The following is a 12,725-nucleotide window of genomic DNA, read 5'->3' as shown; positions in this document are numbered from 1 at the left end:
AAAACTTCCAAAACTATGTTGAATAGTAATGGTGAAAGTGGGCACCCTTGTCTTGTTCCTGACTTTAGAGGAAATGCTTTCAATTTTTCACCATTGAGGATAATGTTTGGTGTGGGTTTGTCATATATAGCTTTTATTATGTTGAGGTATGTTCCTTCTATTCCTGCTTTCTGGAGAGTTTTTATCATAAATGGATGTTGAACTTTGTCAAAGGCTTTCTCTGCATCTATTGAGATAATCATGTGGTTTTTATTTTTCAACTTGTTAATGTGGTGTATTACATTGATTGATTTGCGGATATTGAAGAATCCTTGCATCCCTGGGATAAAGCCCACTTGGTCATGGTGTATGATCTTTTTAATGTGTTGTTGGATTCTGATTGCTAGAATTTTGTTAAGGATTTTTGCATCTATGTTCATCAGTGATATTGGCCTGTAGTTTTCTTTTTTTGTGGGATCTTTGTCAGGTTTTGGTATTCGGGTGATGGTGGCCTCATAGAATGAGTTTGGAAGTTTACCATCCTCTGCAATTTTCTGGAAGAGTTTGAGCAGGATAAGTGTTAGCTCTTCTCTAAATTTTTGGTAGAATTCAGCTGTGAAGCCGTCTGGACCTGGGCTTTTGTTTGCTGGAAGATTTTTGATTACAATTTCAATTTCCGTGCTTGTGATGGGTCTGTTAAGATTTTCTATTTCTTCCTGGTCGAGTTTTGGAAAGTTGTACTTTTCTAAGAATTTGTCCATTTCTTCCACGTTGTCCATTTTATTGGCATATAATTGTTGATAGTAGTCTCTTATGATCCTTTGTATTTCTGTGTTGTCTGTTGTGATCTCTCCATTTTCATTTCTGATTTTATTGATTTGATTTTTCTCCCTTTGTTTCTTGATGAGTCTGGCTAATGGTTTGTCAATTTTATTTATCCTTTCAAAGAACCAGCTTTTGGCTTTGTTGATTTTTGCTATGGTCTCTTTTGTTTCTTTTGCATTTATTTCTGCCCTAATTTTTAAGATTTCTTTCCTTCTACTAACCCTGGGGTTCTTCATTTCTTCCTTTTCTAGTTGCTTTAGGTGTAAGGTTAGGTTATTTATTTGACTTTTTTCTTGTTTCTTGAGGTATGCCTAAATTGCTATGAACTTTCCCCTTAGGACTGCTTTTAAAGTGTCCCATAGGTTTTGTGTTGTTGTGTTTTCATTTTCATTTCTTTCTATGCAAGTTTTGATTTCTTTTTTGATTTCTTCTGTGATTTGTTGGTTATTCAGCAGCGTGTTGTTCAACCTCCATATGTTGGAATTTTTAATAGTTTTTCTCCTGTAATTGAGATCTAATCTTACTGCATTGTGGTCAGAAAAGATGCTTGGAATGATTTCTATTTTTTTGAATTTACCAAGGCTAGATTTATGGCCCAGGATGTGATCTATCCTGGAGAAAGTTCCATGTGCGCTTGAGAAAAAGGTGAAATTCATTGTTTTGGGATGAAATGTCCTATAGATATCAATTAGGTCTAACTGGTCTATTGTATCGTTTAAAGTTTGTGTTTCCTTGTTAATTTTCTGTTTAGTTGATCTATCCATAGGTGTGAGTGGGGTATTAAAGTCTCCCACTATTATTGTGTTATTGTTAATTTCTCCTTTCATACTTGTTAGCGTTTATACTTAACAGTAATTACCTTAAACGTAAATGGGTTGGGTGCCCCAACCAAAAGACAAAGACTGGCTGAATTGATACAAAAACAAGACCCCTACATATGTTGTCTACAAGAGACCCACCTCAAAACAGGGGACACACACAGACTGAAAGTGAAGGGCTGGAAAAAGATTTTCCATGCAAATAGGGACCAAAAGAAAGCAGGAGTAGCAATACTTATATCAGATAAAATAGACTTTAAAACAAAGGCTGTGAAAAGAGACAAAGAAGGTCACTACATAATGATCAAAGGATCAATCCAAGAAGAAGATATAACAATTTTTTTCTCTTATAATACATACTCATAAATTTCTTGCCAAGTGCCAGGCACACTGGGAGATATAAAAATGAATGAAGAAGACTCACTCATGGGACCCAGTACCCTTATCTGTGGGGCAGATTTTATCAAAGATTTTCAGGCAAAGAAAGGACCTTTACAAGTCACCAATGCCAACTACTTAATACTGAATATTAGACATTACTGTCTTTCAAAATCTTTCCACTACTATGCCTGAGGTTTTTGTATCTCCTCAATAAATGGACAGAGGAGCCTGGCAGGCTTACAGTCCATGGGGTTGCAAAGAGTTGGACACAACTGAGGGATGGATTTTTGGTATCTCCTCTCTCCTCTGTCCCTCAGTGGGTTTGTCTTTCATTCCTGCCCCCAGATGATTCAGGGAAGACCTCTGATGGCTAAAGATTTACTGAGGCAATCTCCTAAACAGGAAGCACCCACCTTAGGCATTATTTCTTCTTCTATTTGTCCTTTTAAGGGGAAAGTGTGAGTAGTATATGGGCTTTTCAGGTGGCTCAGGGGTAAAGGATCTGTCTGCCAATGCAGGAGATGCGTGTTCGATCCTTGGGTTGGGAAGATCCCTGGATGAGGAAATGGCACCCCACTCCAGTATTCTTGCCTGGAGAATTCCATGGACAGAGGAGCCTGGTGGGCTGTGGGTTAATGGGGTCACGAAGAGACACGACTGGACAACTGAGCATGCATATGTAAGTTAGATCACACATTTTCTCCTCACCGCCATTCCCACACTCCTGCTTTGCCTAAGAAATAACTCTTGAGTAGCTAAAATCACTTATTGTATTAAAATGCATATATGGCCATTACATGAAGCTGCCCTTGTTAACAGTTTGCATATCCTATTTCTCCTCTTAGGTCATAAGCTCAAATAGGTGGGAGCCACATCTCATTTTCAACCCTTTTGCTCCTGCTTCACTCCAAGCATGGTGTTAGGTGAGTCGAGTGAGGCTTTATAAATATTTCTATTAGATCAAATATGCTTTTTGCATGGGGTTTGAATAAAGGAGTCCTTTCCTTTTCCAACAGAGTTGGGCATGCAGAACAGGAACCCAAATCAGCTTTCAACTCTGCTTGTTGAAGGAACTGCTGAATAAATTCAAGGTTAAAAACACAGACAAGCGGGAATTCCCTGGCTGTCCAGTGGGTAGGACTGCGCTTCCCCTACAGGGGGCCCAGGTTGATCTTTGATCAGGGAACTAAGAGCCTGCAGGCCGTGCCACATGGCCAACGTAAAAGTTAAAAAGATTTAAAAAATAATAAAATAAAATAAAAACACAGACAAATAACAAATATGTGATGTGGCCAGATCTACACTAACAGGGGTTGTTGCTCAGTCGTGTCTGACTCTTTGTGACCCCATGGACTGCAGCACACCAGGTTTCCCTGTCATTTTACCACCTCCCGGAGCTTGCTCAAACTCATGTTCATTGAGCTGGTGATGCCATCCAACCCTCTCATCGTCTGTCGTCCCCTTCTCTTCCTGTCTGCAATCTTTCCCAGCATCAGGGTCTTTTCTAATGAGTCAGTTCTTTGCATCAGGTGAAGTATTGGAGCTTCAGCTTCAGCATCAGTCCTTCCAATGAATATTCAGGACCGATTTCCTTTAGGAGGGACTGGTTGGATCTCCTTGCAGTCCAAGGGACTCTCAAGAGTCTTCTCCAACACCACAGTTCAAAAGCATCAATTTTCAGTGCTCAGCCTTCTTTATGGTCCAACTCTCACATCCATATATGACCACTGGAAAAACCACAGTTTTGACTAGACGGACCTTTGTTGGCAAAGTAATGTCTCTGCTTTCTAATATGCTTTCTAGGTTGGTCCTAGCTTTTCTTTCAAGGAGAAAGCATCTTTTAACACTAAAAGGGGACAATGGGACTATAAGCAGCTGGGTGGCACTTCTTCCATTCACAGCTTTGAAACCCAAATTACAAAACAAAATATTGTGCTGGCAAACAAATGCAGAACCCAACCTCAGAAACCAATGGATAAGAGAAGCTTGCCTCTGTCCACACACTGTGCTTAGTTCCTCTGCTACTAAGCACCCACCAGTGTCCCATCGGACCTCACTTACAAACACAAGTTCAAAGAAAAAGTTAAGAATTTCAAGATGGTGACATGAGACCATGAAACCTCAAGCCGGAGGCTCTTCTGAGCACCAGGCCCTCTCTGTGCGACTGTCCAGGCTGCAGGCCCATGAAGATGGCCCTGTCTAGAAGATATATTGGAGAAGGCAATGGCACCCTACTCTAGTACTCTTGCCTGGAAAATCCCATGGATGGAGGAGCCTGGTGGGCTGCCGTCTATGGGGTCACACAGAGTTGGACACGACTGAAGTGACTTAGCAGCAGTAGCAGCAGCACAAGATATATGCATGCATGCCAAGTTGCTTCAGTTGTGTCTGACTCTTTGCAACCCTATGGACTGTAGCCTGCCAGTCTCCTCTGTCTGTGGGATTCGCCAGGTAAGGATACTGGAGTGGGTTTCCATGCCCTCCTCCAGGTGAATCTTCCTGACCACAGGATTGAACCTGCGTCTCCTGTGGTGTCTGCATTGCAGGCAGATTCTTAACTGCTGAGCCACCGGGGAAGCCATGCTAAGTACTCAAATTTTTGGTTTAATGAATGTACAAATGTTACTTCTTAAGCACAGGCTTCATTAACCAAAGCTCAATTGTTGTCATTATTCTACGATCCAATGACAATGTGTGTGGGGGAATTCTCTCACACCCACCAAATGATTCTCCTTGATTCTAGCTGTGTGTCCTACAATTTAACTCAGTTCTGATGCGATCTACCTCAAGGTAGCATCAGATCTACAGATTAAGGACTCAGCCCCAAAAGACTGCCTCCCATTACTTCAGACACTAATCACAAGTCCAGGTTGTCATGAACTTCCCCAGTGTCTGGTGGTTAAGACTGTCTTCCAATGCAGGGGGCGTGGGTTCAATCCCTGGTCAGGGAACTAAGGTCTCATATGCTGCAGAGTGGGACCAGATCTTTTAAAAAAAATATGGGGGAAAAAACAAGTCTAGGTTGTCACCAGTACTTCTGACCCATCAGTTATAAATCAGAGGTTCTCATGACCCCCTCTTCAGACTCGATTAATTTGCTATAGTGGCTCACAGAACTCAGACAGTTTACTTCATTTACTGGTTTATTATGAAAGAATATGATAAAGGATACAGATGAACTGCCAGATGGAAGAGATGAGGGCGAGGGGCTTCTATGCTCTCTCCTGGACCACTCTCCCATCACCTCCTCCTCATCACCCATCTGGAAGTTCTCCAAGCCCTCTAGCATTAGGACTTTAAGGAAGCTTCCTCATAGAGGCATGATCAATGACTAACTCACCGTCCTCCTGCTCTGGAGGACAAGGGGTGAGACTGAAAATTCCAAGCTTCTAACCAAGGCTTGCTCATGCTGGTGCCCAGCCTTCATCCAGCAGCCTATCTGCAGTGTCCTCAACAGAGCAAGAGATGCTCCTAGTGTTTTTATCACTTAGGAAATTAGCAAGGGTTTTAGGAGCTCTGTGCCAGGGACCAGGAGTGGAAACAAATGTATGTATTTTCTATTATCTCACAATTGTCTATTAATGGCGGACATAATAGAAAATTAATCTTTGTGATATTGAAAAAACTTTCTGAGCCAAGAGTCTTAATCTCTTTTTATTATGAAATTTGTTAATCAGCTGCAACACTGAGTGCATTTGTTTTACCAATTCTGTCTTTTGCTTGAGAGAGGCTGTCCTCAAGAGAGAGGAAGATGGGAACTGATTTTGTTTTGCTTTCAGTTAATTTTTGTTTTTAATTAATTTTTAAAAGAAAAGTAAGCGCACTTACTATTTCTCCCTATGCACATGTGTCTTAAAAAAAAGGTTCAGATACACCTGACACCACTGTGTCTAAAAGTCAAAGACTCATTCACCTATGGGTCTGTCTCCAGACAGGAGGATATATTATCTGAAATGTACAGGCTGCTAGGATGAAAGTTGATGGACTGACAATATTAGATTTATTTTTAACTGGGCAAGGGGAGGGAAGGGGGTTATGAAAAATTCATGGTTGGGAGAAGCAAGTCCCTGCAAAGGAAAGATGAATGTTCTTGGTGTACAGACTTTGATATATTAATAACCACTGTGGTTCAGAAAAGCTTAGATGAACAATTTGTTGAGGCAACATTACTACAATACTTCAGGGACCCTGGAGGCCTCAGGCTTTTCTATGTATTCATGTGTAGATGCAGCCAAGGTGAATAAATGCTATTCAAAGAGGTTGGACTGCATTTTTCCCAATGGGTAGGTGGGGAGGAAATCAAATGACAGACACCTGGACTCCTAACTTCATTTTTAACTCTCCTAAATGAAGATCACTGTTGATGAAGAAACTCAAGAGAATCAGGTTTACATGACATTTATGTATTCATTCAGCCAGCATTTCTTGAGCTCTATGCCGGGATGAGATGGTTGGATAGCATCACTGACTTGATTGACATGAGTTTGAGCAAACCCTGGGAGACAGTGAAGGACAGGGAAGCCTGGCATGCTGCAGTCCATGGGGTTGCAAAAAGTTGGACACGACTTAGCAGCTCAGTTCAGTTCAATCGCACAGTTGTGTCCAACTCTTTGTGGCCCCATGGACTGCAGCATGCCAGGTTTCCCTGTCCTTCACTGTCTCCCGGAGCTTGCTCAAACTCATGTCCATTGAGTCATTGATGCCATCCAACCGTCTCATCTTCTGTTGGCCCCTTCTCCTCCTGCCTCAATCTTTCCCAGCATCCGGGTCTTTTCCAAAGAGTCAGTTCTTTGCATCAAGTGACCAAAGTATTGGAGCTTCAGCTTCAGCATCTGTGCTTCCAATGAAGATTCAGGACTGATTCCCTTTAGGATTGACTGGTTTGATCTCCTTGCTGATTTAGTAACTGAATAAAGCAAATGCCAGGTAACTGTGTTAGGTACTGGAGCCTTGAAGCAAAATTCAGCTAAGTCCTTGTCCTGGAGAAGCCCTCAGTTTATCCTGAAATGAAAATGTGGTAGATAGGATGGGGGTGGCCATAGAGGTCTCCCAGCTGCTGGTGCCTGGGGAAAATGACCGTTCACCCAGAGCGTCTGAGGAAGTTGTTCTACCCCACAGAGGCTGGTGAGCTATGAGTTGTCATGGCAACAGATTAAACAGATGGAACAGGGTGTGAGGGCCCCAGCTGTGAGTGTACTGTCTCCTCCTCCTCTAGCCTGACTCTTCCTTGCTTACTGCCGAGACCATTTTCCTGGATGTGGGATTTGGCTGGAGAAGAAGAGCAGATGGAAGGGGGCTGCTGGGAAGGGGAGAGGATAGTAGAGACACTACAGATTCACACAGAATAGCAAGTAAAATTTAGCGTAACACTTATGGGACCCTCATCATGTACCAGGCACGCCTGCAGCCTCATCTTAGCTGATTCTCATCACAACACTCTGGCAGTTCTCTTTCCCCCATTATAGAGGTGAGAAAACTGAGGCTCAGATGGGCTGTAGATAAACGGTAGGCAGCAGAGGTGAGATTCAGATCTGGGACTGTCTGATTCCCATGCCTGAGCTCTTAGCACCCAGCTTCAGTAGTTCTGAACTGCAGGTACAACAATGAACCTGGGGGAGTTGGAGGGGGAAGGGCTAAAATGCAGAGTCCTGGGCCCAGTTCCAGACCTGCTGAATCAGAATATCTGGGGGGTTGGGCCAAGGAATTAGAATATGAAGGGATCTTGGGGGTCTTGGAGATCTGAGTGGTACCTAGAGAGAGGAAGTGACTTTACCCAGGTCCCAGGGTGAGTTGGGACTAGGATCAAGATCTTCTATACTAGCTTACATGTTTGTTCTCAGTCGCTTCAGTCATGTCTGACTCTTTATGACCCTATGGACTATAGCCGGCCAGACTCCTCTATCCATGGAATTCTTCAGGCAAGAATACTGGAGTGGATTGCTATGCCCTCCCCTCCAGGGGATCTTCTTGACCCAGGGATCGAACACATGTCTCCTGTGTCTCCTGCATTGCAGGCCGATTCTTTACTGCTGAGCCATCAGGACTTAAAGGTGTGAAGTGGGGTGTTCACAGGAAACCAACAGAGAATATGGTGGGCTGACCACTGAAAGTTGTCCTTCATTTAGGATAATAAGGCTCCATCTAACTGGTGCTCCTATCAAGAAAAAGAAGAGAGAAGCCCTAACCAGTACTTACTATATTTTCTTTCCAGCATTACTGCCTGCAAGGCCAACCCACTTCCTAGCCCAGTCACCAGGGTAACCATCACCCCCACCTTGACAGTTAAGTGCGTCCGCAGGCTCTTGCACCCACATCCAGGGCCGAGAGACCCAGCCCTATAATCAGCCTCCCGCTGCCTCTTCAGACAGTCAGCAGCGTCAGCTCCCTGCTCTCAGGGCCCATCACCCCATCCCGGGATCTGCAGACACCCCTGCCCATGCTCACATGCTGCGTTCTGCTTCCCTCGCCCACCGCCTCCCAGGAGACAAATGTGTGGCTGCACTTCTGGCGGGGATGACCACCTCTGGAGGGAGGAGCCTGCCCTTGAGTTGGAGCACAGCCCAACACACCCGGCCCACACATAAGAAAAGAACACCCCCTCCCGGAGGAGGAGCGCTGTGGCAGTGAGCACCCTCTCACCCTCCAGAGACAGCTGAGGGGGCGGCTGGAGTTTGGAAGAGTTGGCAAAGTGACGATCAGGCCGGGCGAGGGGCGGAGGCAGTTAATAGTGAGGAAGACCGGGGTTGGGGGAAGGTAAACTGAGCACCCAAATCCTGTTGCTAATGAAACAGTTCCCTGCCTGCCCAACCCCAGGGCTCCCTGTCGAGGAAATGGGAGCCCCCCCTCACCACTTCCCCATCACAGTCACCTGGAGCCTGCCCCTGCAAGTGATGATGCTAATTGCCTGTTCAAGGACAGGCCAGAATACTTCCATGAGGCTGGGCTGCTCATGGGGCCACGGAGTCCCCTTCAGGACTTCAAAAGGATCAATTCCATCTAGCCCACCCAATGCCCTGCCTGCTAGGCTGCACGTCTCTGTCTGACCTCCTTCCTCAATGGCTGCAGCCCATCAATGCTTCCTACCAGCTCTATCCTGACCTGGGTGGCAGACACCCCAGCTGTCGCCCTCCTCACTGTTCCTTCCCTTATCTTCCTGCTTGGACACATCTTAGGCCATCTGAGATTCTCTGCATCTCGGCTGTCTCCTAGGCCCTGAGCCACTTCAACCCTAAGGACCAGAGATGGCTGTTCCGATTACCCTGCTTTCCTGGTTCCCTGCAGCCTCAGAGGTTGAGGCCTTCATAGGATTGAGACCTTCCTCCAGAGGGCCTGGGGCCTGGTGCCCCCAGAAGCTGCTGAAGCAACCAGGTGAAACCATTAGAGTGCCAGGGACTTGACTCCCCAAGGAGCCACCTGTGACCCATAGAAGGTAGATGGCAGGGGAAAATGATTCTCACAGCGGTTCCCAGACCAGGTGTCTGCACAGCCTGTCTGGAGAAGGTCCTCTGTGACTGAACACCTACCTGGCTGTGTCTGTTTGTGAACTGGTGGCCGGCTGGGCAGCACAGTGCCTGTATCTGTTTCCCTTTGTGCCCCATCTTGCTTCACTCCCCTCACTGGGGCTTCCCTAGGGCTGCACCGCCTAGGGAAGAGAGTGTGCTAAGATTCAAATAGGGCAGAATTCTCATTCTATGTTATCTAGCCTAACTTCCTCACTTGACAGAGGGAGCTGAGAGCTAGAGAAGTTCAGTGATTTCCCCAAGTTCACAACTAGTTAATGGAGAAGCCCTGCCTATTTATCACTTGAACAACTAATTAATAAGCACCTACCACGTTCCAGGGACAATTCTAGGCACTGGGGATGCAGTGGTGAACCACATGGACAAAGCCCTCCCTTTATGGAAGACAGTGTGTGAGTGGAGGGTTAGAGGGGAAAGGACTGTAAAAGAGATGAATAAGCAAAATACTCAGAATGTTAGACTGATGAGTGCTGGTAGGGGTGATGGTTGGGTATTATGGGCTGGACTGTGTCCTCCAAAATTCACGTGTTAAGTCCTGACCCCTAATACCTCAGAATGTGACTGCATTTGGAGACAGGGCTATTAAAGAGGTAATGGAGTTAAAATGAGGCCATTGGAGTGGGTTCTAGCCCAATATGTGTGTTCAGTCGCTCAGCTGTGTCTGACTCTTTGCAACCCAATGGACTGTAGCCCGCCAGGCTCCTCTGTCCATGGGATTATCCCGGCAAGAATACTGGAGTGGGTGGCCATTTCCTCCTCCAGACCCAACATGCCTGGTGTCCTTATAAGAAGAGAAAATGCGGAGACATAAAGAGACACCAAGGATGCCTACACACAGAGAAAAGACCCTGTGAAGACTCAGCCACCTGTAAGCTTCAGGAGAAACCAACCCTGCTGACACCTTGATCTTGGACTTCCAGCCTCTAGATGGATAGACAGTACACTTCTGTTGTTTAAGTCACCCAGTCTGCGATATTTTGTTGTGGTGGCCCTAACAAACCAAAACACTTTCATAAAAGGTGTTCTGAGCTGGTTTCCTTGAGAAGGGGACATTTGAGAAAAACCCTGAAGGATGCAATGGTGTGGGGGAAAATCTTTTGAAACTCCGATGGAAGAGCATCCCAGGCTTCAGGGCTCTGACGGGCCTCACTCTTCGAGTGCCCACAGGACAACATGGACACCAGTGCATGCAAAAAAGCAGAGTGGGTGATGGAGAAAACGGGCGGATGGGAGATCAGAGATGGGACGGGATGTGGGAGGGCGTTCTCTGCAGGAGGTGGGGAGTTGCTGCGGAGTTTAGAGCGGTGGTTCTCAGTTGGGAAAAAGAGGGTTTTGTGTCCAAATCTGACAAGTGTCTGAAGATATTTCCAGGGTCATAACTGAGAAGGTGTGAGGAGAGGGTTAGGATCAGACGCTGGCATCTAGTGGGTAGAGGCCAGGGAGGCTGCTAACGCAGACGATAGCATTTTGCTCCAAATAGAGGGCTTCCCTGTGGCTCAGATGGTAAAGAATTTGCCTGCAATGCGGGAGACCCAGGTTCAATCCCTGGGTCAGGAAGATCCCCTGGAGAAGGGGATGGCAATCCACTTCGGTATTCTTGCTTGGAGAATTCCACGGACAGAGAGGCCTGGTGGGTTACAGTCCATGGGATTGTAAAGAGTTGGACACAACTGAGCGAACTGTCACTTAAAGAATTACCAAGAATCCCATAGTAACAAGGTTGAAAAGCCCTGGTTTAGAGCATAGTATCATTCTGACTGTGTTGGGAGTGACTTCAAAAGAAGAGCAGGGATTCTCTGGAGGGCCAGTGCTTAGGACTTGGAGGTTTCACTGCTGTGACCTGGGTTCAATCCTAGGTTGGGGAATTGTTAATAAAATCCTGCAAGCTGCATGGCATGGCAGAAAAGAAAAAGAAGCAGCAAAGGCTCCATTAATCCAGGTGACTTGGCCCAGGGTGGCAGACCTTCTGCTAAGCCTGGAATGAGTTGGATACAACTTAGAGACTAAACAACAATGTCAATTTAGTGCTCCCTGCCCTATTCTCCTTGCCTCTTCCATCTTTCTCTTACCACTTTGTCAACAAACATTAACAGAAGCCTTGCTATCTGTTAACTGTTGTGCCAGGTACTGGGCAGATTCTAACACGTATAGCCTAGTAGGAACCTGACCTAGTTCACCCAGACCCAAGCTGGTGAGAAGGGAGCTGTTCCATGGGGCAGGTGCTGACTTGGGAAAAGTCCTCTTGGGGCTATAGGTTGACCTCTGCGACCGTTGTCAGCAGTTGCCATCTACTCACACATTAAAGAAATCATGGAATGAGCACAGGGTGGGTGATAGCTCCATGCAGCCAGCTGCACAAGCCCAGAACTTGGAAATCATCCTTAATGCCTCTGTCTCCCTCACCCCTACCCCTCCACCTCTAATCCATCCCCAGCTACCTCCAAAACCTCTCTTGAATCTGTTCACATTGCTTCATCTCTATCATCATGACTTTAGTCCAAGCTCCTATCATCTCCTATATGGTCTCTCTATTGTCACTCTGGTGCCCCTAGAATCTTTTATTCATTAGGACAGATGGGCTATGCTGCAGTAACAGAAAACATGAATTCTCAGTGGCTTAACACAATAGAAGTTTATTTCTGACTTATGCAAAAATAGTTGAGGTGATCCTCCTCCATCAGTCTGCTCCCTGTATTTTTTCCATAGCAATTATTATAGTTTGTAGTTATCTATTTAATTGTATCAATTATTGGATCAATTTCTATTGCTATCCCTAGGGTATGTACTCCTTAATGGTAGGACCTGTACCTAGCTTGCTATGAATCCCTAGACCTAGAACAGTGCCTATAATACAGCTATGATTAATGCTTAATATAACATAGAAAGGAGAATCTTGAAATATTTTTTGAATGAATGGTTGGATGAATGCAGTGGCTACACTATGACTGGAAACCACATCACCTCCCAGATCTAAAAAATTCTAAAATACTTCATGCATAAAACATGATATGGAATACATATGTATATTTCAAGCCTAACAATAAAACACTCACATATCACTACCCAGTTTAAAAAATAACACATCACTTGGGACTTCCCTGGGGGTTTAGTGGTTAAGACTACACTTCCACTGCAGGGTGAGCTCCATCTCTGGTCTGGGAACTAAGATCCCACATGCTGCTTTTGGCGCGGCTGAAAAATT

The sequence above is a fragment of the Bubalus bubalis genome, chromosome 20, assembly GCF_019923935.1.
Source record: "Bubalus bubalis isolate 160015118507 breed Murrah chromosome 20, NDDB_SH_1, whole genome shotgun sequence".
In the NCBI taxonomy this organism is placed as follows: domain Eukaryota; kingdom Metazoa; phylum Chordata; class Mammalia; order Artiodactyla; family Bovidae; genus Bubalus; species Bubalus bubalis.
The sequence above is the reverse complement of the archived record's forward strand: the minus strand, read 5'-3'. Positions refer to the sequence as shown.